Genomic DNA, 25,333 nt, shown 5'->3' on the forward strand with positions numbered 1-25,333 from the left:
CACACTCCCCCCCTAGACCTGCCAAGAGAGGAACCCGTAAGGGAACCGCATCCCGACAAAATCCTAGTAAGGACGTGGACACACGTGAAAAAGTGGACACACAGTGACAAAAAAATTAAATAAATAGTGAAGGTTTCACAGTATAATACTGCCCGGACCTTCGACCGGGAATTGAAAAATTCCCCATCCTAAGGCCAGAAGGCCCGGAATAAGGGTGTGTGTGAAGAAAGAAATATTGAAGTGCTAGTGCAAATGTGCCATAAACTCAAGTGGGGTTCCCAATCCCAGTGAGTTGAGGCACCCCAGGGTCACCACTCCTGGGGCACTTCACACTTCGGGCTTTCGATCTTCCCCGGCCCAATGGCGTCGATCCTGGGGGGCCATGCTTTCCACCAGATGACTATATTAGCCACCTGGCGTACTAACAAGCGCCTAAACCCCAGTGTGCATAATGTATCAATCTACTAGGGCAGCCAACATCCAAAACCGCCTTTTCGAAAGATACTACACTTGATCTTAGCCAAAAGGCCGAGAAGCGATAACCAGAATTGGTTTCAAACTACGGAGCCACCCAAGGATCCTGAAAAGTCCATTTGTGGAGATGAGCTCCTGGACTCCCGTTAAGAAGACATGTTGTCAACCTCTAGATCCCTTACATGCCTGCACTTTTCGGCTTGCTGCTGCTGCAATCCACGCGTTTTAGATCTGCATAACTCCACCTCTTTAAACACAGCACCTTCACCCCCTGCTGTTCCCACCCGCCTCAACACCGTTGGAAGGGAGGAGAACCAATTAAGGCGGGGGGTGGGGTGGAACGAGCAGCTGTCTACCCTTAGCAGGAGGGCTCCTGATTACATACCTCTCCTGCTGCTGCTGGCTGTCCAGCAGCAGACTGAAGGTGGCTGCTGCTGTGCACAGGTATATAAAGGCTCAGAGCCTATTATGACACGCGCAGCCAGCGTTCCATTGCCACATTCCATCTACTGCAGGCAGGATACCTGGCTGGCTGAATGTCGCTGAGAAGCTCACAGAGACCGCCATAAGCAACAGTTTAACAGAATGCCACAGACTAATCAACCAAACTTTTTGGGTTGGGTTCTCTTTTATAGTCTGCAGGCATTAAATGAAAGAAGTCAGTGTTCCAGCAGAAGGAGACAACGTTTCAGAAAAGGCATTGTAGCAAACCAAAAAAGAAATTTTAAGCGCAGCAGAGTAACCAGCGCACATACCTGTTAGCTCAGGTGAGTTTAAAAGGCTGCTGTTGATAACAAGGGCATTTGCTAAATAGATGGTGTGTGTGCAACAATATACTGAAAGATCAATTATATTGTGCAGCTTATCTCACCACCTGTAGTTATTTAGGTGAAAGCTCCAAAATGCTTGCCTAATATGTCTGTTTATCCAAAAGGAAGTAAAAAGGGAGAGCTAGAAAGATAGCATTGCATCACATTACATGGCAATGCAATGCACAGTTGCTGAAGTTGAACCAAAATGAGCTTGTAATCTGGCTTCTGCAACTTTGAACATGAAAAATCCAATGAGGAGAAGAAAAGCAAAGCCAAAGAGTCCATCCCAAAATCCGACAAACAAGCAAAATGAACAAAAAACATTGAATTCAATTCTTTCTGATTTTAGAAACTGCATTAAAGAAGGGGTGCACCGGTCCTGGAGATACTGCAATACCAGGTCAATGCGTGGAGTGGACAGAGCAAGCTCTTTTTCCATCTCCCTGTTCTAAAAATCCATTTAATATATGGTCCCCAGATAGGGGACGTATCAGATATTAAACTGATAAGAACAGATTTTTTATTTTTTTTTTTCGAAAGCCCGAATTCGTGTACAAAACCCGAGTGCGCTTAAAAAAGTGACAAGTGCCACAAAAAAAGTGCACTAGGATGCTGGTCTTCTTGAAACCCTCTCCAAAAGGAGAAGAGTCCCCCAAAGCATTCCCCGTCCCTCCGAGCCAGAAGGCCACAGCGAGGAACAGGGACAAATAGCCACCTCCAGCCGGAGCCAGAGGCGACCCAATCTTACCCCCAGCACCTGCCCGAGTTCTCACCCGAGCAAGGCACTGGGAGCCAAAGACTGTGCTCCCCTCCCGGAAGAGGGGAGCCAACAACGCTCTCCTCCAGAAAGAGGAGAGCCAGGGGGGTTCAGGGGGGAGCGGAACCTGATGGCCACACACTCCCCCCCTAGACCTGCCAAGAGAGGAACCCGTAAGGGAACCGCATCCCGACAAAATCCTAGTAAGGACGTGGACACACGTGAAAAAGTGGACACACAGTGACAAAAAAATTAAATAAATAGTGAAGGTTTCACAGTATAATACTGCCCGGACCTTCGACCGGGAATTGAAAAATTCCCCATCCTAAGTCCAGAAGGCCCGGAATAAGGGTGTGTGTGAAGAAAGAAATATTGAAGTGCTAGTGCAAATGTGCCATAAACTCAAGTGGGGTTCCCAATCCCAGTGAGTTGAGGCACCCCAGGGTCACCACTCCTGGGGCACTTCACACTTCGGGCTTTCGATCTTCCCCGGCCCAATGGCGTCGATCCTGGGGGGCCATGCTTTCCACCAGATGACTATATTAGCCACCTGGCGTACTAACAAGCGCCTAAACCCCAGTGTGCATAATGTATCAATCTACTAGGGCGGCCAACATCCAAAACCGCCTTTTCGAAAGATACTACACTTGATCTTAGCCAAAAGGCCGAGAAGCGATAACCAGAATTGGTTTCAAACTACGGAGCCACCCAAGGATCCTGAAAAGTCCATTTGTGGAGATGAGCTCCTGGACTCCCGTTAAGAAGACATGTTGTCAACCTCTAGATCCCTTACATGCCTGCACTTTTCGGCTTGCTGCTGCTGCAATCCACGCGTTTTAGATCTGCATAACTCCACCTCTTTAAACACAGCACCTTCACCCCCTGCTGTTCCCACCCGCCTCAACACCGTTGGAAGGGAGGAGAACCAATTAAGGCGGGGGGTGGGGTGGAACGAGCAGCTGTCTACCCTTAGCAGGAGGGCTCCTGATTACATACCTCTCCTGCTGCTGCTGCTGCTGGCTGTCCAGCAGCAGACTGAAGGTGGCTGCTGCTGTGCACAGGTATATAAAGGCTCAGAGCCTATTATGACACGCGCAGCCAGCGTTCCATTGCCACATTCCATCTACTGCAGGCAGGATACCTGGCTGGCTGAATGTCGCTGAGAAGCTCACAGAGACCGCCATAAGCAACAGTTTAACAGAATGCCACAGACTAATCAACCAAACTTTTTGGGTTGGGTTCTCTTTTATAGTCTGCAGGCATTAAATGAAAGAAGTCAGTGTTCCAGCAGAAGGAGACAACGTTTCAGAAAAGGCATTGTAGCAAACCAAAAAAGAAATTTTAAGCGCAGCAGAGTAACCAGCGCACATACCTGTTAGCTCAGGTGAGTTTAAAAGGCTGCTGTTGATAACAAGGGCATTTGCTAAATAGATGGTGTGTGTGCAACAATATACTGAAAGGTCAATTATATTGTGCAGCTTATCTCACCACCTGTAGTTATTTAGGTGAAAGCTCCAAAATGCTTGCCTAATATGTCTGTTTATCCAAAAGGAAGTAAAAAGGGAGAGCTAGAAAGATAGCATTGCATCACATTACATGGCAATGCAATGCACAGTTGCTGAAGTTGAACCAAAATGAGCTTGTAATCTGGCTTCTGCAACTTTGAACATGAAAAATCCAATGAGGAGAAGAAAAGCAAAGCCAAAGAGTCCATCCCAAAATCCGACAAACAAGCAAAATGAACAAAAAACATTGAATTCAATTCTTTCTGATTTTAGAAACTGCATTAAAGAAGGGGTGCACCGGTCCTGGAGATACTGCAATACCAGGTCAATGCGTGGAGTGGACAGAGCAAGCTCTTTTTCCATCTCCCTGTTCTAAAAATCCATTTAATATATGGTCCCCAGATAGGGGACGTATCAGATATTAAACTGATAAGAACAGATACTACACTTGATCTTAGCCAAAAGGCCGAGAAGCGATAACCAGAATTGGTTTCAAACTACGGAGCCACCCAAGGATCCTGAAAAGTCCATTTGTGGAGATGAGCTCCTGGACTCCCGTTAAGAAGACATGTTGTCAACCTCTAGATCCCTTACATGCCTGCACTTTTCGGCTTGCTGCTGCTGCAATCCACGCGTTTTAGATCTGCATAACTCCACCTCTTTAAACACAGCACCTTCACCCCCTGCTGTTCCCACCCGCCTCAACACCGTTGGAAGGGAGGAGAACCAATTAAGGCGGGGGGTGGGGTGGAACGAGCAGCTGTCTACCCTTAGCAGGAGGGCTCCTGATTACATACCTCTCCTGCTGCTTCTGCTGCTGGCTGTCCAGCAGCAGACTGAAGGTGGCTGCTGCTGTGCACAGGTATATAAAGGCTCAGAGCCTATTATGACACGCGCAGCCAGCGTTCCATTGCCACATTCCATCTACTGCAGGCAGGATACCTGGCTGGCTGAATGTCGCTGAGAAGCTCACAGAGACCGCCATAAGCAACAGTTTAACAGAATGCCACAGACTAATCAACCAAACTTTTTGGGTTGGGTTCTCTTTTATAGTCTGCAGGCATTAAATGAAAGAAGTCAGTGTTCCAGCAGAAGGAGACAACGTTTCAGAAAAGGCATTGTAGCAAACCAAAAAAGACATTTTAAGCGCAGCAGAGTAACCAGCGCACATACCTGTTAGCTCAGGTGAGTTTAAAAGGCTGCTGTTGATAACAAGGGCATTTGCTAAATAGATGGTGTGTGTGCAACAATATACTGAAAGGTCAATTATATTGTGCAGCTTATCTCACCACCTGTAGTTATTTAGGTGAAAGCTCCAAAATGCTTGCCTAATATGTCTGTTTATCCAAAAGGAAGTAAAAAGGGAGAGCTAGAAAGATAGCATTGCATCACATTACATGGCAATGCAATGCACAGTTGCTGAAGTTGAACCAAAATGAGCTTGTAATCTGGCTTCTGCAACTTTGAACATGAAAAATCCAATGAGGAGAAGAAAAGCAAAGCCAAAGAGTCCATCCCAAAATCCGACAAACAAGCAAAATGAACAAAAAACATTGAATTCAATTCTTTCTGATTTTAGAAACTGCATTAAAGAAGGGGTGCACCGGTCCTGGAGATACTGCAATACCAGGTCAATGCGTGGAGTGGACAGAGCAAGCTCTTTTTCCATCTCCCTGTTCTAAAAATCCATTTAATATATGGTCCCCAGATAGGGGACGTATCAGATATTAAACTGATAAGAACAGATACTACACTTGATCTTAGCCAAAAGGCCGAGAAGCGATAACCAGAATTGGTTTCAAACTACGGAGCCACCCAAGGATCCTGAAAAGTCCATTTGTGGAGATGAGCTCCTGGACTCCCGTTAAGAAGACATGTTGTCAACCTCTAGATCCCTTACATGCCTGCACTTTTCGGCTTGCTGCTGCTGCAATCCACGCGTTTTAGATCTGCATAACTCCACCTCTTTAAACACAGCACCTTCACCCCCTGCTGTTCCCACCCGCCTCAACACCGTTGGAAGAGAGGAGAACCAATTAAGGCGGGGGGTGGGGTGGAACGAGCAGCTGTCTACCCTTAGCAGGAGGGCTCCTGATTACATACCTCTCCTGCTGCTGCTGCTGCTGGCTGTCCAGCAGCAGACTGAAGGTGGCTGCTGCTGTGCACAGGTATATAAAGGCTCAGAGCCTATTATGACACGCGCAGCCAGCGTTCCATTGCCACATTCCATCTACTGCAGGCAGGATACCTGGCTGGCTGAATGTCGCTGAGAAGCTCACAGAGACCGCCATAAGCAACAGTTTAACAGAATGCCACAGACTAATCAACCAAACTTTTTGGGTTGGGTTCTCTTTTATAGTCTGCAGGCATTAAATGAAAGAAGTCAGTGTTCCAGCAGAAGGAGACAACGTTTCAGAAAAGGCATTGTAGCAAACCAAAAAAGAAATTTTAAGCGCAGCAGAGTAACCAGCGCACATACCTGTTAGCTCAGGTGAGTTTAAAAGGCTGCTGTTGATAACAAGGGCATTTGCTAAATAGATGGTGTGTGTGCAACAATATACTGAAAGGTCAATTATATTGTGCAGCTTATCTCACCACCTGTAGTTATTTAGGTGAAAGCTCCAAAATGCTTGCCTAATATGTCTGTTTATCCAAAAGGAAGTAAAAAGGGAGAGCTAGAAAGATAGCATTGCATCACATTACATGGCAATGCAATGCACAGTTGCTGAAGTTGAACCAAAATGAGCTTGTAATCTGGCTTCTGCAACTTTGAACATGAAAAATCCAATGAGGAGAAGAAAAGCAAAGCCAAAGAGTCCATCCCAAAATCCGACAAACAAGCAAAATGAACAAAAAACATTGAATTCAATTCTTTCTGATTTTAGAAACTGCATTAAAGAAGGGGTGCACCGGTCCTGGAGATACTGCAATACCAGGTCAATGCGTGGAGTGGACAGAGCAAGCTCTTTTTCCATCTCCCTGTTCTAAAAATCCATTTAATATATGGTCCCCAGATAGGGGACGTATCAGATATTAAACTGATAAGAACAGATACTACACTTGATCTTAGCCAAAAGGCCGAGAAGCGATAACCAGAATTGGTTTCAAACTACGGAGCCACCCAAGGATCCTGAAAAGTCCATTTGTGGAGATGAGCTCCTGGACTCCCGTTAAGAAGACATGTTGTCAACCTCTAGATCCCTTACATGCCTGCACTTTTCGGCTTGCTGCTGCTGCAATCCACGCGTTTTAGATCTGCATAACTCCACCTCTTTAAACACAGCACCTTCACCCCCTGCTGTTCCCACCCGCCTCAACACCGTTGGAAGGGAGGAGAACCAATTAAGGCGGGGGGTGGGGTGGAACGAGCAGCTGTCTACCCTTAGCAGGAGGGCTCCTGATTACATACCTCTCCTGCTGCTGCTGCTGCTGGCTGTCCAGCAGCAGACTGAAGGTGGCTGCTGCTGTGCACAGGTATATAAAGGCTCAGAGCCTATTATGACACGCGCAGCCAGCGTTCCATTGCCACATTCCATCTACTGCAGGCAGGATACCTGGCTGGCTGAATGTCGCTGAGAAGCTCACAGAGACCGCCATAAGCAACAGTTTAACAGAATGCCACAGACTAATCAACCAAACTTTTTGGGTTGGGTTCTCTTTTATAGTCTGCAGGCATTAAATGAAAGAAGTCAGTGTTCCAGCAGAAGGAGACAACGTTTCAGAAAAGGCATTGTAGCAAACCAAAAAAGAAATTTTAAGCGCAGCAGAGTAACCAGCGCACATACCTGTTAGCTCAGGTGAGTTTAAAAGGCTGCTGTTGATAACAAGGGCATTTGCTAAATAGATGGTGTGTGTGCAACAATATACTGAAAGGTCAATTATATTGTGCAGCTTATCTCACCACCTGTAGTTATTTAGGTGAAAGCTCCAAAATGCTTGCCTAATATGTCTGTTTATCCAAAAGGAAGTAAAAAGGGAGAGCTAGAAAGATAGCATTGCATCACATTACATGGCAATGCAATGCACAGTTGCTGAAGTTGAACCAAAATGAGCTTGTAATCTGGCTTCTGCAACTTTGAACATGAAAAATCCAATGAGGAGAAGAAAAGCAAAGCCAAAGAGTCCATCCCAAAATCCGACAAACAAGCAAAATGAACAAAAAACATTGAATTCAATTCTTTCTGATTTTAGAAACTGCATTAAAGAAGGGGTGCACCGGTCCTGGAGATACTGCAATACCAGGTCAATGCGTGGAGTGGACAGAGCAAGCTCTTTTTCCATCTCCTTGTTCTAAAAATCCATTTAATATATGGTCCCCAGATAGGGGACGTATCAGATATTAAACTGATAAGAACAGATTTTTTTTTTTTTTTTTTTTTATACCATTCAGTAAAATTTTTCAAGCAACAATCAATAGTATAAAAACTCATACTACGTTGCCCAGTCTTACATCATAATGGTACTTTCTTTATTTCATATTTATAACTTTATACTGAAACAGTTGTAATACCTTTTGAATGGACAAAAAAACTATAAAACATACCATTATCATAAAAAAAGACAGATCACAACACTTAAACAAGGACTTACTGGTACTTTACCAGTGACCTCCATTTTTTGACTTTCCAAAAACCTTCTGAATCAGAGCCACCACCGCCACGGCTGTCCCATAAATAAACTATGTATAACCTTGACAAAACCATCCTAACACAAATATTAACTGAGATTATTTTCCTTTTAAATAAACACAAATTCCTAACGTCCCACAGACTTTCTATTACACATGCCATTATCAACCACAACAATCTCTCTTTCACCCGGCTACTTGCACCCATCCCAAACATTACCACTCTCCAATTTATAAAATTCACGCCCGCTAGTTCCTTGCATAAACCACCCACTCCCTTCCAAACACTCTGAGCATAATCACAATTCCAAACCAAATGCATAACAGTTTCACTCGCCCCACATCCATCCCTCGGACATACCTCTGTTCTAATCAGATCCCTCCTCTTCTGTACCTCTCTCACAGGCAAAATCTCATGCAAACTCATCCATACGATATCACGCTGCCTATTCGATATTCCTTTTATACTCAGGTTCCTCCATACACACAACGCTTCACTCGATCTCAAGCCCCTAATGTTACATTCAAACTCTCTAACACGCATCCTTCTCCTTACATTCCTTATCACTTTGAAATCACCCATAGGAACATCCAACAAATCATGCTTGACAACAAATTTTTCAACAAACTCATACCACACTGGACATTTAAACGAAACAGGCACTCTTGCATCCCTTCTCATCCATTTCAACCCAAACAACATCCATCCAGCCATATATTTAATCATAAAAGCCGTCTTGTTATCCCTACCTAACAGAACAACCACTGTTTTAATATAATTTAAACCAAGACAAAATTCAAAATTTGGGAAATCCATTCCCCCATGTTCACGTAACTTACACAAATATTCCCTTTTAAGTTTTTCCATCTTACTTCCCAAATAAAACGTAAAAATTAGCTTCTCAATCCGCCTAAAACCCCTATAAGGGGCTGGAAAAACCACTGACACAAAAAGTAACATAGGAAGAATCACTGACTTAATAATAAGGACTTTGCCTGACAATGTCAAGTCCCGCAACCTCCAAAAATTTAACTTCTGTTCAATCCTCTTACCGCATTCATCCCAACTCTCATTCCCTTTCAGATCTTTGTTAAACCACACCCCCAAAACCTTAATAGCACCTTCTTCACATATCACACCATCCATCCTAACACTCGAATCCCCGAAACACTTAAAGCTACACTTCCCCCAATTCACCCTAAAACCAGATGCACCACAAAAGAAATCTAAAAGCAACCTTGCTCGATTCATAGCAGCCATATTATCACTCACCACAACAACATCGTCCATATACCCCATTACCTTTACAGTCTTTCCACCACTCCCTGGGATCAGAAGACCATTCATCACTTTCTCTTTCCGAATCATGCACAACAGGGGCTCAATCACACTTATAAACAGGACAGGGGACAACGGACACCCCTGCCTGACCCCTGATTTTATGCACACCTTCTCACTCAAACATCCATTCACTAACACTTCACTCACCACACCATCATACAAACACCTTATGGCATTCACAAAAACACTAGGAAAACCCATCCTAACTAACACCTCAAACATAAACGCATGCGACACTCTATCAAAAGCTTTCTCAAAATCCACACAAAAACCATACATTTCCCCTTCCTAAACATACAATCTCCAATTACGTCCCGCAACAACAAGAGGTTATCAGTCATACACCTACCTGGCACCGCGCACACTTGATCATCACCAACCACACTTCCAATCACCCCACGCATACGGTTAGCCAGAATTTTGCTAAAGACTTTATAATCTGCATTGAGTAATGTAATCGGCCTCCAATTACGCAAATTCTTTTTCTCACCCTTCTTACATAGTAAAACAACTACTCCTTCTTTCATGGAATTACAAAGTACACCATTCATCCACATATATTGACATACCTCCACAAAATCAACACCAATCACATCCCATGCTTTTACATAAAACTCCACAGGCAACCCATCTTTCCCAGGTGTTTTATTCTTTTTCGCACCATCCACCGCCTTTTTGACCTCATCAAAAACAATATCCTCACTCAAACATTCACGTTCCCCTGCTTCAAGCTGACTCTCCAACATACCTAACACATGCTCTTTCAAACCCCCATCCACCCATTTAGACTCAAATAAACTACTATAGAAACTATGTACCTCATCCAACACTTCCCTTCCAACCACAGTCATACCATTATCATTTACAACCTCATCCAACTCATCTTTTTTACTGCACATTTTTTTAAAAAAGTACCTCGTACACTTCTCATCCATATCCAAATGCTCAACTCTCGTCCTAAAAATAATTTCCTTCCCACGCTTTTCCAAAACACGCTTCATCTCATCTCTCGCTCCTCTGAGTTGATCACTAACATCAATTCCTTTCATACTCATTTTATGTAACCACTCAATCCTCATATTTAAATCTTTAAATCTGCCTCTTTCAATTGCTGCTTTTTTATAACCCCACCTCCTAAAAAAATTCTTAATTTCCACTTTCACCCAATCCCACCATACAGTCACATCCACAAAATTATTTTTCCTAGACCTCCACCATTCATACTTACTTTCGAAGTCTCTCATAACCCTAACATCCTCTAACAACCTAACATTTAGCTTCCATACCCCAACACCATGCACCATTTTTTTATCACCTTCAAACATACCCCACAAACATTCATGGTCTGTGAAAGAAAAAACATGCTGTTTAAAAAATTTACACACCAAACCTCTATTTGTATACAGCATGCGGTCAATCCTGGACACTATTCCTCCCCTATCAGCTCTATATGTGGCCGGTGGTGGCTTACTCAAAAATTCCGCTGCATCTAAAAAAGAAAAATCAGATGTAATTTGATTAAGGACCTTACCCGTGACATCAATTTCCCCTTCAGAAACACAATTGAAATCACCAACTAATAATATTGGAATCCTTCCAGGCAAAAATAAACGTATTTTCTCTAATAGTGCTAACCTATCCCCTTTGTTAATTGGACAATACACGTTAACAATTTTCACCCTCCACCCTCTCCCCTTAACCACTGCCATTATACAACGACCTGGCTCCACCACCATATAATTTTCAAAACTTAAATCCCTATTCCCCAACAAAATCCCCACACCATCATTTTTGTTTGTCATTGAACCTGACCAAATGCTATGCCCATATACCCAGTCCTTTTCAGGAGGTGACTCTTCAATTCCGCACTCTTGCAGACAGTAAATATTTGCTCCAAGATTTTTTAGTTCTTCCAGTATAGCCAATCTTCTAGGCTTAGATTTTATAAGCCTTACATTTATTGACAGTACACTACAGCCCATGTTGGAGCCCATTTTTTAACCATATTCGGTAAAAAAGAACATACCCCCCACCGAAGAGTCAACCTTTCTCGTCTTGAAACTCGATTCCTGATGTTAAGCAGAGAATGCTGGCCGCCTCCTCCAAAAAAGACCTCCTAGGAGAGGCACTGTAGCTCTCGGGATAGCTCCTATCACTTAAGGGGCTGATGCTCCCAATACTGGCAGGTGAAAAATCTGGCCGGAACTTCTTTGCAGAAGACACATCAGAGTCCTCATCAGGGGGCCTCACCACAGCCCCGGTGAAGTCACCCTGGCCACCACCACCTTCATGAATTGCCTCTGAGCTTTCCAAAGCCAACACCGGCGTTGTGGAGAGTGAACCGCTCACTTCTCCCTCACCACTCACATCAAGCAGAATTGACATATCTGCAGGCTCTATCTCAACAGCGCTTCCACCAGCAGGATCGGGTGCTTGCTCCATCTCTTCCATGAAGTCCCTTACTGCCTCGATCGCCTCACCAATAGTGGCGGCAGTAGTAGGACGTGGGGACACGGCCTCTGCATATGACCTGGAACGATGGGGACAGTCCTTGAAAGCGTGTCCCTCCTCGCCACATGCATTACAAACCATGGAGTTAGTACACTCCATTGCCAGATGACCCTCTTTATTGCATTTCCCACAAAACTTCTCCACCGTGCAGTCCTCTTGGTAGTGTCCAAAGGATTTACACTTCCTGCAAAACCGCGGAGCACCAGGAAAATACATATACCCTCTATCCCTCCCGATGGCAAAACTGAGGGGAGGGTAGTGGATACCCCCAGGTCCCTGGGGGTCCTCCTGGAACCGTACAAAAAACTTGTGTTTGCCAGTCCACAAGCCCACCTCATTCCTCACCTTGTGTGAGTAGGACACATAGCTGCAATGACGGTTCAGGAATCTAGTAATGTCCTCCACATCCACAAGGGGGTTGTGCATAAACACAACAACTGGCACTTCCCCCTTAGTATACAATACCGTAAATGTAAGCCCATCAAGAGCCGGATGATCCAAGGCTTGCTGATCCTTTAGAGTCTTGAAAAGATTCTGGCAAGCTGCCATACGATCAAGGACTAAAACGTACCGGCCATTCTTTGGGAACTCCTGTAGGCAAATGATGTCTCCACGACCAACATTCAAAATCTTGAAGATGACGACTTCCACCAAGAACTGCAGGTTAAAGAAATTCCTCCTCGACTCCTCAATATCAATGCGAAAAGCATTTTTGACCCGAATATCATCGGTCCCGGCATAGCGAATCTTGACGCCCATTATCACCTCTCGTTTCCTCTGGACCCCCCCCAATAGCAGCAGGCAGCTTAAGCCACCTAAGTGGCGATGCTGCAAGGCCGAGGGGGAGACACTATAGGATCCTTCTGACCAGATACAAGATCTAAGCCAAAAGGCCGAGAAGCGATAACCAGAATTGGTTTCAAACTACGGAGCCACCCAAGGATCCTGAAAAGTCCATTTGTGGAGATGAGCTCCTGGACTCCCGTTAAGAAGACATGTTGTCAACCTCTAGATCCCTTACATGCCTGCACTTTTCGGCTTGCTGCTGCTGCAATCCACGCGTTTTAGATCTGCATAACTCCACCTCTTTAAACACAGCACCTTCACCCCCTGCTGTTCCCACCCGCCTCAACACCGTTGGAAGGGAGGAGAACCAATTAAGGCGGGGGGTGGAGTGGAACGAGCAGCTGTCTACCCTTAGCAGGAGGGCTCCTGATTACATACCTCTCCTGCTGCTGCTGCTGCTGGCTGTCCAGCAGCAGACTGAAGGTGGCTGCTGCTGTGCACAGGTATATAAAGGCTCAGAGCCTATTATGACACGCGCAGCCAGCGTTCCATTGCCACATTCCATCTACTGCAGGCAGGATACCTGGCTGGCTGAATGTCGCTGAGAAGCTCACAGAGACCGCCATAAGCAACAGTTTAACAGAATGCCACAGACTAATCAACCAAACTTTTTGGGTTGGGTTCTCTTTTATAGTCTGCAGGCATTAAATGAAAGAAGTCAGTGTTCCAGCAGAAGGAGACAACGTTTCAGAAAAGGCATTGTAGCAAACCAAAAAAGAAATTTTAAGCGCAGCAGAGTAACCAGCGCACATACCTGTTAGCTCAGGTGAGTTTAAAAGGCTGCTGTTGATAACAAGGGCATTTGCTAAATAGATGGTGTGTGTGCAACAATATACTGAAAGGTCAATTATATTGTGCAGCTTATCTCACCACCTGTAGTTATTTAGGTGAAAGCTCCAAAATGCTTGCCTAATATGTCTGTTTATCCAAAAGGAAGTAAAAAGGGAGAGCTAGAAAGATAGCATTGCATCACATTACATGGCAATGCAATGCACAGTTGCTGAAGTTGAACCAAAATGAGCTTGTAATCTGGCTTCTGCAACTTTGAACATGAAAAATCCAATGAGGAGAAGAAAAGCAAAGCCAAAGAGTCCATCCCAAAATCCGACAAACAAGCAAAATGAACAAAAAACATTGAATTCAATTCTTTCTGATTTTAGAAACTGCATTAAAGAAGGGGTGCACCGGTCCTGGAGATACTGCAATACCAGGTCAATGCGTGGAGTGGACAGAGCAAGCTCTTTTTCCATCTCCCTGTTCTAAAAATCCATTTAATATATGGTCCCCAGATAGGGGACGTATCAGATATTAAACTGATAAGAACAGATACTACACTTGATCTTAGCCAAAAGGCCGAGAAGCGATAACCAGAATTGGTTTCAAACTACGGAGCCACCCAAGGATCCTGAAAAGTCCATTTGTGGAGATGAGCTCCTGGACTCCCGTTAAGAAGACATGTTGTCAACCTCTAGATCCCTTACATGCCTGCACTTTTCGGCTTGCTGCTGCTGCAATCCACGCGTTTTAGATCTGCATAACTCCACCTCTTTAAACACAGCACCTTCACCCCCTACTGTTCCCACCCGCCTCAACACCGTTGGAAGGGAGGAGAACCAATTAAGGCGGGGGGTGGGGTGGAACGAGCAGCTGTCTACCCTTAGCAGGAGGGCTCCTGATTACATACCTCTCCTGCTGCTGCTGCTGCTGGCTGTCCAGCAGCAGACTGAAGGTGGCTGCTGCTGTGCACAGGTATATAAAGGCTCAGAGCCTATTATGACACGCGCAGCCAGCGTTCCATTGCCACATTCCATCTACTGCAGGCAGGATACCTGGCTGGCTGAATGTCGCTGAGAAGCTCACAGAGACCGCCATAAGCAACAGTTTAACAGAATGCCACAGACTAATCAACCAAACTTTTTGGGTTGGGTTCTCTTTTATAGTCTGCAGGCATTAAATGAAAGAAGTCAGTGTTCCAGCAGAAGGAGACAACGTTTCAGAAAAGGCATTGTAGCAAACCAAAAAAGAAATTTTAAGCGCAGCAGAGTAACCAGCGCACATACCTGTTAGCTCAGGTGAGTTTAAAAGGCTGCTGTTGATAACAAGGGCATTTGCTAAATAGATGGTGTGTGTGCAACAATATACTGAAAGGTCAAATATATTGTGCAGCTTATCTCACCACCTGTAGTTATTTAGGTGAAAGCTCCAAAATGCTTGCCTAATATGTCTGTTTATCCAAAAGGAAGTAAAAAGGGAGAGCTAGAAAGATAGCATTGCATCACATTACATGGCAATGCAATGCACAGTTGCTGAAGTTGAACCAAAATGAGCTTGTAATCTGGCTTCTGCAACTTTGAACATGAAAAATCCAATGAGGAGAAGAAAAGCAAAGCCAAAGAGTCCATCCCAAAATCCGACAAACAAGCAAAATGAACAAAAAACATTGAATTCAATTCTTTCTGATTTTAGAAACTGCATTAAAGAAGGGGTGCACCGGTCCTGGAGATACTGCAATACCAGGTCAATGCGTGGAGTGGACAGAGCAAGCTCTTTTTCCATCTCCCTGTTCTAAAAATCCATTTAATATATGGTCCCCAGATAGGGGACGTATCAGATATTAAACTGATAAGAACAGATACTACACTTGATCTTAGCCAAAAGGCCGAGAAGCGATAACCAGAATTGGTTTCAAACTACGGAGCCACCCAAGGATCCTGAAAAGTCCATTTGTGGAGATGAGCTCCTGGACTCCCGTTAAGAAGACATGTTGTCAACCTCTAGATCCCTTACATGCCTGCACTTTTCGGCTTGCTGCTGCTGCAATCCACGCGTTTTAGATCTGCATAACTCCACCTCTTTAAACACAGCACCTTCACCCCCTGCTGTTCCCACCCGCCTCAACACCGTTGGAAGGGAGGAGAACCAATTAAGGCGGGGGGTGGGGTGGAACGAGCAGCTGTCTACCCTTAGCAGGAGGGCTCCTGATTACATACCTCTCCTGCTGCTGCTGCTGCTGGCTGTCCAGCAGCAGACTGAAGGTGGCTGCTGCTGTGCACAGGTATATAAAGGCTCAGAGCCTATTATGACACGCGCAGCCAGCGTTCCATTGCCACATTCCATCTACTGCAGGCAGGATACCTGGCTGGCTGAATGTCGCTGAGAAGCTCACAGAGACCGCCATAAGCAACAGTTTAACAGAATGCCACAGACTAATCAACCAAACTTTTTGGGTTGGGTTCTCTTTTATAGTCTGCAGGCATTAAATGAAAGAAGTCAGTGTTCCAGCAGAAGGAGACAACGTTTCAGAAAAGGCATTGTAGCAAACCAAAAAAGAAATTTTAAGCGCAGCAGAGTAACCAGCGCACATACCTGTTAGCTCAGGTGAGTTTAAAAGGCTGCTGTTGATAACAAGGGCATTTGCTAAATAGATGGTGTGTGTGCAACAATATACTGAAAGGTCAATTATATTGTGCAGCTTATCTCACCACCTGTAGTTATTTAGGTGAAAGCTCCAAAATGCTTGCCTAATATGTCTGTTTATCCAAAAGGAAGTAAAAAGGGAGAGCTAGAAAGATAGCATTGCATCACATTACATGGCAATGCAATGCACAGTTGCTGAAGTTGAACCAAAATGAGCTTGTAATCTGGCTTCTGCAACTTTGAACATGAAAAATCCAATGAGGAGAAGAAAAGCAAAGCCAAAGAGTCCATCCCAAAATCCGACAAACAAGCAAAATGAACAAAAAACATTGAATTCAATTCTTTCTGATTTTAGAAACTGCATTAAAGAAGGGGTGCACCGGTCCTGGAGATACTGCAATACCAGGTCAATGCGTGGAGTGGACAGAGCAAGCTCTTTTTCCATCTCCCTGTTCTAAAAATCCATTTAATATATGGTCCCCAGATAGGGGACGTATCAGATATTAAACTGATAAGAACAGATTTTTTTTTTTTTTATCGAAAGCCCGAATTCGTGTACAAAACCCGAGTGCGCTTAAAAAAGTGACAAGTGCCACAAAAAAAGTGCACTAGGATGCTGGTCTTCTTGAAACCCTCTCCAAAAGGAGAAGGGTCCCCCAAACCATTCCCCGTCCCTCCGAGCCAGAAGGCCACAGTGAGGAACAGGGACAAATAGCCACCTCCAGCCGGAGCCAGAGGCGACCCAATCTTACCCCCAGCACCTGCCCGAGTTCTCACCCGAGCAAGGCACTGGGAGCCAAAGACTGTGCTCCCCTCCCGGAAGAGGGGAGCCAACAACGCTCTCCTCCCGAAAGAGGAGAGCCAGGGGGGTTCAGGGGGGAGCGGAACCTGATGGCCACACACTCCCCCCCTAGACCTGCCAAGAGAGGAACCCGTAAGGGAACCGCATCCCGACAAAATCCTAGTAGGACGTGACACACGTGAATAAGTGGACACACAGTGACAAAGAAATTAAATAAATAGTGAAGGTTTCACAGTATAATACTGCCCGGACCTTCGACCGGGAATTGAAAAATTCCCCATCCTAAGGCCAGAAGGCCCGGAATAAGGGTGTGTGCGAAGAAAGAAAATTTAAAGTGCTTGTGCAAATGTGCCATAAACTCAAGTGGGGTTCCCAATCCCAGTGAGTTAAGGCACCCCAGGGTCACCACTCCTGGGGCACTTCACACTTCGGGCTTTCGATCTTCCCCGGCCCAATGGCGTCGATCCTGGGGGGCCATGCTTTCCACCAGATGACTATATTAGCCACCTGGCGTACTAACAAGCGCCTAAACCCCAGTGTGCATAATGTATCAATCTACTAGGGCGGCCAACATCCAAAACCGCCTTTTCGAAAGATACTACACTTGATCTTAGCCAAAAGGCCGAGAAGCGATAACCAGAATTGGTTTCAAACTACGGAGCCACCCAAGGATCCTGAAAAGTCCATTTGTGGAGATGAGCTCCTGGACTCCCGTTAAGAAGACATGTTGTCAACCTCTAGATCCCTTACATGCCTGCACTTTTCGGCTTGCTGCTGCTGCAATCCACGCGTTTTAGATCTGCATAACTCCACCTCTTTAAACACAGCACCTTCACCCCCTGCTGTTCCCACCCGCCTCAACACCGTTGGAAGGGAGGAGAACCAATTAAGGCGGGGGGTGGGGTGGAACGAGCAGCTGTCTACCCTTAGCAGGAGGGCTCCTGATTACATACCTCTCCTGCTGCTGCTGCTGCTGGCTGTCCAGCAGCAGACTGAAGGTGGCTGCTGCTGTGCACAGGTATATAAAGGCTCAGAGCCTATTATGACACGCGCAGCCAGCGTTCCATTGCCACATTCCATCTACTGCAGGCAGGATACCTGGCTGGCTGAATGTCGCTGAGAAGCTCACAGAGACCGCCATAAGCAACAGTTTAACAGAATGCCACAGACTAATCAACCAAACTTTTTGGGTTGGGTTCTCTTTTATAGTCTGCAGGCATTAAATGAAAGAAGTCAGTGTTCCAGCAGAAGGAGACAACGTTTCAGAAAAGGCATTGTAGCAAACCAAAAAAGAAATTTTAAGCGCAGCAGAGTAACCAGCGCACATACCTGTTAGCTCAGGTGAGTTTAAAAGGCTGCTGTTGATAACAAGGGCATTTGCTAAATAGATGGTGTGTGTGCAACAATATACTGAAAGGTCAATTATATTGTGCAGCTTATCTCACCACCTGTAGTTATTTAGGTGAAAGCTCCAAAATGCTTGCCTAATATGTCTGTTTATCCAAAAGGAAGTAAAAAGGGAGAGCTAGAAAGATAGCATTGCATCACATTACATGGCAATGCAATGCACAGTTGCTGAAGTTGAACCAAAATGAGCTTGTAATCTGGCTTCTGCAACTTTGAACATGAAAAATCCAATGAGGAGAAGAAAAGCAAAGCCAAAGAGTCCATCCCAAAATCCGACAAACAAGCAAAATGAACAAAAAACATTGAATTCAATTCTTTCTGATTTTAGAAACTGCATTAAAGAAGGGGTGCACCGGTCCTGGAGATACTGCAATACCAGGTCAATGCGTGGAGTGGACAGAGCAAGCTCTTTTTCCATCTCCCTGTTCTAAAAATCCATTTAATATATGGTCCCCAGATAGGGGACGTATCAGATATTAAACTGATAAGAACAGATACTACACTTGATCTTAGCCAAAAGGCCGAGAAGCGATAACCAGAATTGGTTTCAAACTACGGAGCCACCCAAGGATCCTGAAAAGTCCATTTGTGGAGATGAGCTCCTGGACTCCCGTTAAGAAGACATGTTGTCAACCTCTAGATCCCTTACATGCCTGCACTTTTCGGCTTGCTGCTGCTGCAATCCACGCGTTTTAGATCTGCATAACTCCACCTCTTTAAACACAGCACCTTCACCCCCTGCTGTTCCCACCCGCCTCAACACCGTTGGAAGGGAGGAGAACCAATTAAGGCGGGGGGTGGGGTGGAACGAGCAGCTGTCTACCCTTAGCAGGAGGGCTCCTGATTACATACCTCTCCTGCTGCTGCTGCTGCTGGCTGTCCAGCAGCAGACTGAAGGTGGCTGCTGCTGTGCACAGGTATATAAAGGCTCAGAGCCTATTATGACACGCGCAGCCAGCGTTCCATTGCCACATTCCATCTACTGCAGGCAGGATACCTGGCTGGCTGAATGTCGCTGAGAAGCTCACAGAGACCGCCATAAGCAACAGTTTAACAGAATGCCACAGACTAATCAACCAAACTTTTTGGGTTGGGTTCTCTTTTATAGTCTGCAGGCATTAAATGAAAGAAGTCAGTGTTCCAGCAGAAGGAGACAACGTTTCAGAAAAGGCATTGTAGCAAACCAAAAAAGAAATTTTAAGCGCAGCAGAGTAACCAGCGCACATACCTGTTAGCTCAGGTGAGTTTAAAAGGCTGCTGTTGATAACAAGGGCATTTGCTAAATAGATGGTGTGTGTGCAACAATATACTGAAAGGTCAATTATATTGTGCAGCTTATCTCACCACCTGTAGTTATTTAGGTGAAAGCTCCAAAATGCTTGCCTAATATGTCTGTTTATCCAAAAGGAAGTAAAAAGGGAGAGCTAGAAAGATAGCATTGCATCACATTACATGGCAATGCAATGCACAGTTGCTGAAGTTGAACCAAAATGAGCTTGTAATCTGGCTTCTGCAACTTTGAACATGAAAAATCCAATGAGGAGAAGAAAAGCAAAGCCAAAGAGTCCATCCCAAAATCCGACAAACAAGCAAAATGAACCAAAAACATTGAATTCAATTCTTTCTGATTTTAGAAACTGCATTAAAGAAGGGGTGCACCGGTCCTGGAGATACTGCAATACCAGGTCAATGCGTGGAGTGGACAGAGCAAGCTCTTTTTCCATCTCCCTGTTCTAAAAATCCATTTAATATATGGTCCCCAGATAGGGGACGTATCAGATATTAAACTGATAAGAACAGATACTACACTTGATCTTAGCCAAAAGGCCGAGAAGCGATAACCAGAATTGGTTTCAAACTACGGAGCCACCCAAGGATCCTGAAAAGTCCATTTGTGGAGATGAGCTCCTGGACTCCCGTTAAGAAGACATGTTGTCAACCTCTAGATCCCTTACATGCCTGCACTTTTCGGCTTGCTGCTGCTGCAATCCACGCGTTTTAGATCTGCATAACTCCACCTCTTTAAACACAGCACCTTCACCCCCTGCTGTTCCCACCCGCCTCAACACCGTTGGAAGGGAGGAGAACCAATTAAGGCGGGGGGTGGGGTGGAACGAGCAGCTGTCTACCCTTAGCAGGAGGGCTCCTGATTACATACCTCTCCTGCTGCTGCTGCTGCTGGCTGTCCAGCAGCAGACTGAAGGTGGCTGCTGCTGTGCACAGGTATATAAAGGCTCAGAGCCTATTATGACACGCGCAGCCAGCGTTCCATTGCCACATTCCATCTACTGCAGGCAGGATACCTGGCTGGCTGAATGTCGCTGAGAAGCTCACAGAGACCGCCATAAGCAACAGTTTAACAGAATGCCACAGACTAATCAACCAAACTTTTTGGGTTGGGTTCTCTTTTATAGTCTGCAGGCATTAAATGAAAGAAGTCAGTGTTCCAGCAGAAGGAGACAACGTTTCAGAAAAGGCATTGTAGCAAACCAAAAAAGACATTTTAAGCGCAGCAGAGTAACCAGCGCACATACCTGTTAGCTCAGGTGAGTTTAAAAGGCTGCTGTTGATAACAAGGGCATTTGCTAAATAGATGGTGTGTGTGCAACAATATACTGAAAGGTCAATTATATTGTGCAGCTTATCTCACCACCTGTAGTTATTTAGGTGAAAGCTCCAAAATGCTTGCCTAATATGTCTGTTTATCCAAAAGGAAGTAAAAAGGGAGAGCTAGAAAGATAGCATTGCATCACATTACATGGCAATGCAATGCACAGTTGCTGAAGTTGAACCAAAATGAGCTTGTAATCTGGCTTCTGCAACTTTGAACATGAAAAATCCAATGAGGAGAAGAAAAGCAAAGCCAAAGAGTCCATCCCAAAATCCGACAAACAAGCAAAATGAACAAAAAACATTGAATTCAATTCTTTCTGATTTTAGAAACTGCATTAAAGAAGGGGTGCACCGGTCCTGGAGATACTGCAATACCAGGTCAATGCGTGGAGTGGACAGAGCAAGCTCTTTTTCCATCTCCCTGTTCTAAAAATCCATTTAATATATGGTCCCCAGATAGGGGACGTATCAGATATTAAACTGATAAGAACAGATACTACACTTGATCTTAGCCAAAAGGCCGAGAAGCGATAACCAGAATTGGTTTCAAACTACGGAGCCACCCAAGGATCCTGAAAAGTCCATTTGTGGAGATGAGCTCCTGGACTCCCGTTAAGAAGACATGTTGTCAACCTCTAGATCCCTTACATGCCTGCACTTTTCGGCTTGCTGCTGCTGCAATCCACGCGTTTTAGATCTGCATAACTCCACCTCTTTAAACACAGCACCTTCACCCCCTGCTGTTCCCACCCGCCTCAACACCGTTGGAAGGGAGGAGAACCAATTAAGGCGGGGGGTGGGGTGGAACGAGCAGCTGTCTACCCTTAGCAGGAGGGCTCCTGATTACATACCTCTCCTGCTGCTGCTGCTGCTGGCTGTCCAGCAGCAGACTGAAGGTGGCTGCTGCTGTGCACAGGTATATAAAGGCTCAGAGCCTATTATGACACGCGCAGCCAGCGTTCCATTGCCACATTCCAACTACTGCAGGCAGGATACCTGGCTGGCTGAATGTCGCTGAGAAGCTCACAGAGACCGCCATAAGCAACAGTTTAACAGAATGCCACAGACTAATCAACCAAACTTTTTGGGTTGGGTTCTCTTTTATAGTCTGCAGGCATTAAATGAAAGAAGTCAGTGTTCCAGCAGAAGGAGACAACGTTTCAGAAAAGGCATTGTAGCAAACCAAAAAAGAAATTTTAAGCGCAGCAGAGTAACCAGCGCACATACCTGTTAGCTCAGGTGAGTTTAAAAGGCTGCTGTTGATAACAAGGGCATTTGCTAAATAGATGGTGTGTGTGCAACAATATACTGAAAGGTCAATTATATTGTGCAGCTTATCTCACCACCTGTAGTTATTTAGGTGAAAGCTCCAAAATGCTTGCCTAATATGTCTGTTTATCCAAAAGGAAGTAAAAAGGGAGAGCTAGAAAGATAGCATTGCATCACATTACATGGCAATGCAATGCACAGTTGCTGAAGTTGAACCAAAATGAGCTTGTAATCTGGCTTCTGCAACTTTGAACATGAAAAATCCATTGAGGAGAAGAAAAGCAAAGCCAAAGAGTCCATCCCAAAATCCGACAAACAAGCAAAATGAACAAAAAACATTGAATTCAATTCTTTCTGATTTTAGAAACTGCATTAAAGAAGGGGTGCACCGGTCCTGGAGATACTGCAATACCAGGTCAATGCGTGGAGTGGACAGAGCAAGCTCTTTTTCCATCTCCCTGTTCTAAAAATCCATTTAATATATGGTCCCCAGATAGGGGACGTATCAGATATTAAACTGATAAGAACAGATACTACACTTGATCTTAGCCAAAAGGCCGAGAAGCGATAACCAGAATTGGTTTCAAACTACGGAGCCACCCAAGGATCCTGAAAAGTCCATTTGTGGAGATGAGCTCCTGGACTCCCGTTAAGAAGACATGTTGTCAACCTCTAGATCCCTTACATGCCTGCACTTTTCGGCTTGCTGCTGCTGCAATCCACGCGTTTTAGATCTGCATAACTCCACCTCTTTAAACACAGCACCTTCACCCCCTGCTGTTCCCACCCGCCTCAACACCGTTGGAAGGGAGGAGAACCAATTAAGGCGGGGGGTGGGGTGGAACGAGCAGCTGTCTACCCTTAGCAGGAGGGCTCCTGATTACATACCTCTCCTGCTGCTGCTGCTGCTGGCTGTCCAGCAGCAGACTGAAGGTGGCTGCTGCTGTGCACAGGTATATAAAGGCTCAGAGCCTATTATGACACGCGCAGCCAGCGTTCCATTGCCACATTCCATCTACTGCAGGCAGGATACCTGGCTGGCTGAATGTCGCTGAGAAGCTCACAGAGACCGCCATAAGCAACAGTTTAACAGAATGCCACAGACTAATCAACCAAACTTTTTGGGTTGGGTTCTCTTTTATAGTCTGCAGGCATTAAATGAAAGAAGTCAGTGTTCCAGCAGAAGGAGACAACGTTTCAGAAAAGGCATTGTAGCAAACCAAAAAAGAAATTTTAAGCGCAGCAGAGTAACCAGCGCACATACCTGTTAGCTCAGGTGAGTTTAAAAGGCTGCTGTTGATAACAAGGGCATTTGCTAAATAGATGGTGTGTGTGCAACAATATACTGAAAGGTCAATTATATTGTGCAGCTTATCTCACCACCTGTAGTTATTTAGGTGAAAGCTCCAAAATGCTTGCCTAATATGTCTGTTTATCCAAAAGGAAGTAAAAAGGGAGAGCTAGAAAGATAGCATTGCATCACATTACATGGCAATGCAATGCACAGTTGCTGAAGTTGAACCAAAATGAGCTTGTAATCTGGCTTCTGCAACTTTGAACATGAAAAATCCAATGAGGAGAAGAAAAGCAAAGCCAAAGAGTCCATCCCAAAATCCGACAAACAAGCAAAATGAACAAAAAACATTGAATTCAATTCTTTCTGATTTTAGAAACTGCATTAAAGAAGGGGTGCACCGGTCCTGGAGATACTGCAATACCAGGTCAATGCGTGGAGTGGACAGAGCAAGCTCTTTTTCCATCTCCCTGTTCTAAAAATCCATTTAATATATGGTCCCCAGATAGGGGACGTATCAGATATTAAACTGATAAGAACAGATACTACACTTGATCTTAGCCAAAAGGCCGAGAAGCGATAACCAGAATTGGTTTCAAACTACGGAGCCACCCAAGGATCCTGAAAAGTCCATTTGTGGAGATGAGCTCCTGGACTCCCGTTAAGAAGACATGTTGTCAACCTCTAGATCCCTTACATGCCTGCACTTTTCGGCTTGCTGCTGCTGCAATCCACGCGTTTTAGATCTGCATAACTCCACCTCTTTAAACACAGCACCTTCACCCCCTGCTGTTCCCACCCGCCTCAACACCGTTGGAAGGGAGGAGAACCAATTAAGGCGGGGGGTGGGGTGGAACGAGCAGCTGTCTACCCTTAGCAGGAGGGCTCCTGATTACATACCTCTCCTGCTGCTGCTGCTGCTGGCTGTCCAGCAGCAGACTGAAGGTGGCTGCTGCTGTGCACAGGTATATAAAGGCTCAGAGCCTATTATGACACGCGCAGCCAGCGTTCCATTGCCACATTCCATCTACTGCAGGCAGGATACCTGGCTGGCTGAATGTCGCTGAGAAGCTCACAGAGACCGCCATAAGCAACAGTTTAACAGAATGCCACAGACTAATCAACCAAACTTTTTGGGTTGGGTTCTCTTTTATAGTCTGCAGGCATTAAATGAAAGAAGTCAGTGTTCCAGCAGAAGGAGACAACGTTTCAGAAAAGGCATTGTAGCAAACCAAAAAAGAAATTTTAAGCGCAGCAGAGTAACCAGCGCACATACCTGTTAGCTCAGGTGAGTTTAAAAGGCTGCTGTTGATAACAAGGGCATTTGCTAAATAGATGGTGTGTGTGCAACAATATACTGAAAGGTCAATTATATTGTGCAGCTTATCTCACCACCTGTAGTTATTTAGGTGAAAGCTCCAAAATGCTTGCCTAATATGTCTGTTTATCCAAAAGGAAGTAAAAAGGGAGAGCTAGAAAGATAGCATTGCATCACATTACATGGCAATGCAATGCACAGTTGCTGAAGTTGAACCAAAATGAGCTTGTAATCTGGCTTCTGCAACTTTGAACATGAAAAATCCAATGAGGAGAAGAAAAGCAAAGCCAAAGAGTCCATCAAAAAATCCGACAAACAAGCAAAATGAACAAAAAACAT

At 45.0% G+C, this 25,333-nt stretch overlaps 13 non-coding genes and 3 pseudogenes across 13 annotated transcripts; all 16 read right to left on the bottom strand.

Moving 5' to 3' along the window:
- Positions 1 to 448: 448 nt before the first annotated feature.
- On the bottom strand, positions 449 to 540 carry LOC141223537 (U2 spliceosomal RNA; annotated as a pseudogene).
- Positions 541 to 1,649: 1,109 nt separating this feature from the next.
- LOC141223481 (U2 spliceosomal RNA) lies at positions 1,650 to 1,832 on the bottom strand. The gene has a single exon (XR_012291097.1). It is a non-coding gene; the product is annotated as a U2 spliceosomal RNA (small nuclear RNA).
- A 796-nt stretch (positions 1,833 to 2,628) lies between these two features.
- Positions 2,629 to 2,720, bottom strand: LOC141223544 (U2 spliceosomal RNA; annotated as a pseudogene).
- A 1,115-nt stretch (positions 2,721 to 3,835) lies between these two features.
- Positions 3,836 to 4,026, bottom strand: LOC141223250 (U2 spliceosomal RNA). Its single transcript, XR_012290884.1, has one exon. It is a non-coding gene; the product is annotated as a U2 spliceosomal RNA (small nuclear RNA).
- Positions 4,027 to 5,141: 1,115 nt separating this feature from the next.
- Positions 5,142 to 5,332, bottom strand: LOC141223251 (U2 spliceosomal RNA). The gene has a single exon (XR_012290885.1). It is a non-coding gene; the product is annotated as a U2 spliceosomal RNA (small nuclear RNA).
- Positions 5,333 to 6,447: 1,115 nt separating this feature from the next.
- LOC141223253 (U2 spliceosomal RNA) lies at positions 6,448 to 6,638 on the bottom strand. The gene has a single exon (XR_012290887.1). It is a non-coding gene; the product is annotated as a U2 spliceosomal RNA (small nuclear RNA).
- A 1,115-nt stretch (positions 6,639 to 7,753) lies between these two features.
- Positions 7,754 to 7,948, bottom strand: LOC141223485 (U2 spliceosomal RNA). The gene has a single exon (XR_012291100.1). It is a non-coding gene; the product is annotated as a U2 spliceosomal RNA (small nuclear RNA).
- A 6,100-nt stretch (positions 7,949 to 14,048) lies between these two features.
- Positions 14,049 to 14,239, bottom strand: LOC141223254 (U2 spliceosomal RNA). The gene has a single exon (XR_012290888.1). It is a non-coding gene; the product is annotated as a U2 spliceosomal RNA (small nuclear RNA).
- Positions 14,240 to 15,354: 1,115 nt separating this feature from the next.
- LOC141223255 (U2 spliceosomal RNA) lies at positions 15,355 to 15,545 on the bottom strand. The gene has a single exon (XR_012290889.1). It is a non-coding gene; the product is annotated as a U2 spliceosomal RNA (small nuclear RNA).
- A 1,115-nt stretch (positions 15,546 to 16,660) lies between these two features.
- On the bottom strand, positions 16,661 to 16,846 carry LOC141223490 (U2 spliceosomal RNA). Its single transcript, XR_012291104.1, has one exon. It is a non-coding gene; the product is annotated as a U2 spliceosomal RNA (small nuclear RNA).
- Positions 16,847 to 17,635: 789 nt separating this feature from the next.
- LOC141223545 (U2 spliceosomal RNA) lies at positions 17,636 to 17,727 on the bottom strand (annotated as a pseudogene).
- Positions 17,728 to 18,842: 1,115 nt separating this feature from the next.
- Positions 18,843 to 19,033, bottom strand: LOC141223256 (U2 spliceosomal RNA). The gene has a single exon (XR_012290890.1). It is a non-coding gene; the product is annotated as a U2 spliceosomal RNA (small nuclear RNA).
- Positions 19,034 to 20,148: 1,115 nt separating this feature from the next.
- Positions 20,149 to 20,339, bottom strand: LOC141223257 (U2 spliceosomal RNA). The gene has a single exon (XR_012290891.1). It is a non-coding gene; the product is annotated as a U2 spliceosomal RNA (small nuclear RNA).
- A 1,115-nt stretch (positions 20,340 to 21,454) lies between these two features.
- On the bottom strand, positions 21,455 to 21,645 carry LOC141223258 (U2 spliceosomal RNA). The gene has a single exon (XR_012290892.1). It is a non-coding gene; the product is annotated as a U2 spliceosomal RNA (small nuclear RNA).
- Positions 21,646 to 22,760: 1,115 nt separating this feature from the next.
- On the bottom strand, positions 22,761 to 22,951 carry LOC141223259 (U2 spliceosomal RNA). The gene has a single exon (XR_012290893.1). It is a non-coding gene; the product is annotated as a U2 spliceosomal RNA (small nuclear RNA).
- A 1,115-nt stretch (positions 22,952 to 24,066) lies between these two features.
- LOC141223260 (U2 spliceosomal RNA) lies at positions 24,067 to 24,257 on the bottom strand. Its single transcript, XR_012290894.1, has one exon. It is a non-coding gene; the product is annotated as a U2 spliceosomal RNA (small nuclear RNA).
- Between the last annotated feature and the right edge of the window lie 1,076 nt (positions 24,258 to 25,333).

Source organism: Phyllobates terribilis, unplaced genomic scaffold (genome assembly GCF_046119375.1).
Source record: "Phyllobates terribilis strain yellow unplaced genomic scaffold, ASM4611937v1 Scaffold_376__1_contigs__length_1858288, whole genome shotgun sequence".
NCBI classification, from domain to species: Eukaryota; Metazoa; Chordata; class Amphibia; order Anura; family Dendrobatidae; genus Phyllobates; species Phyllobates terribilis.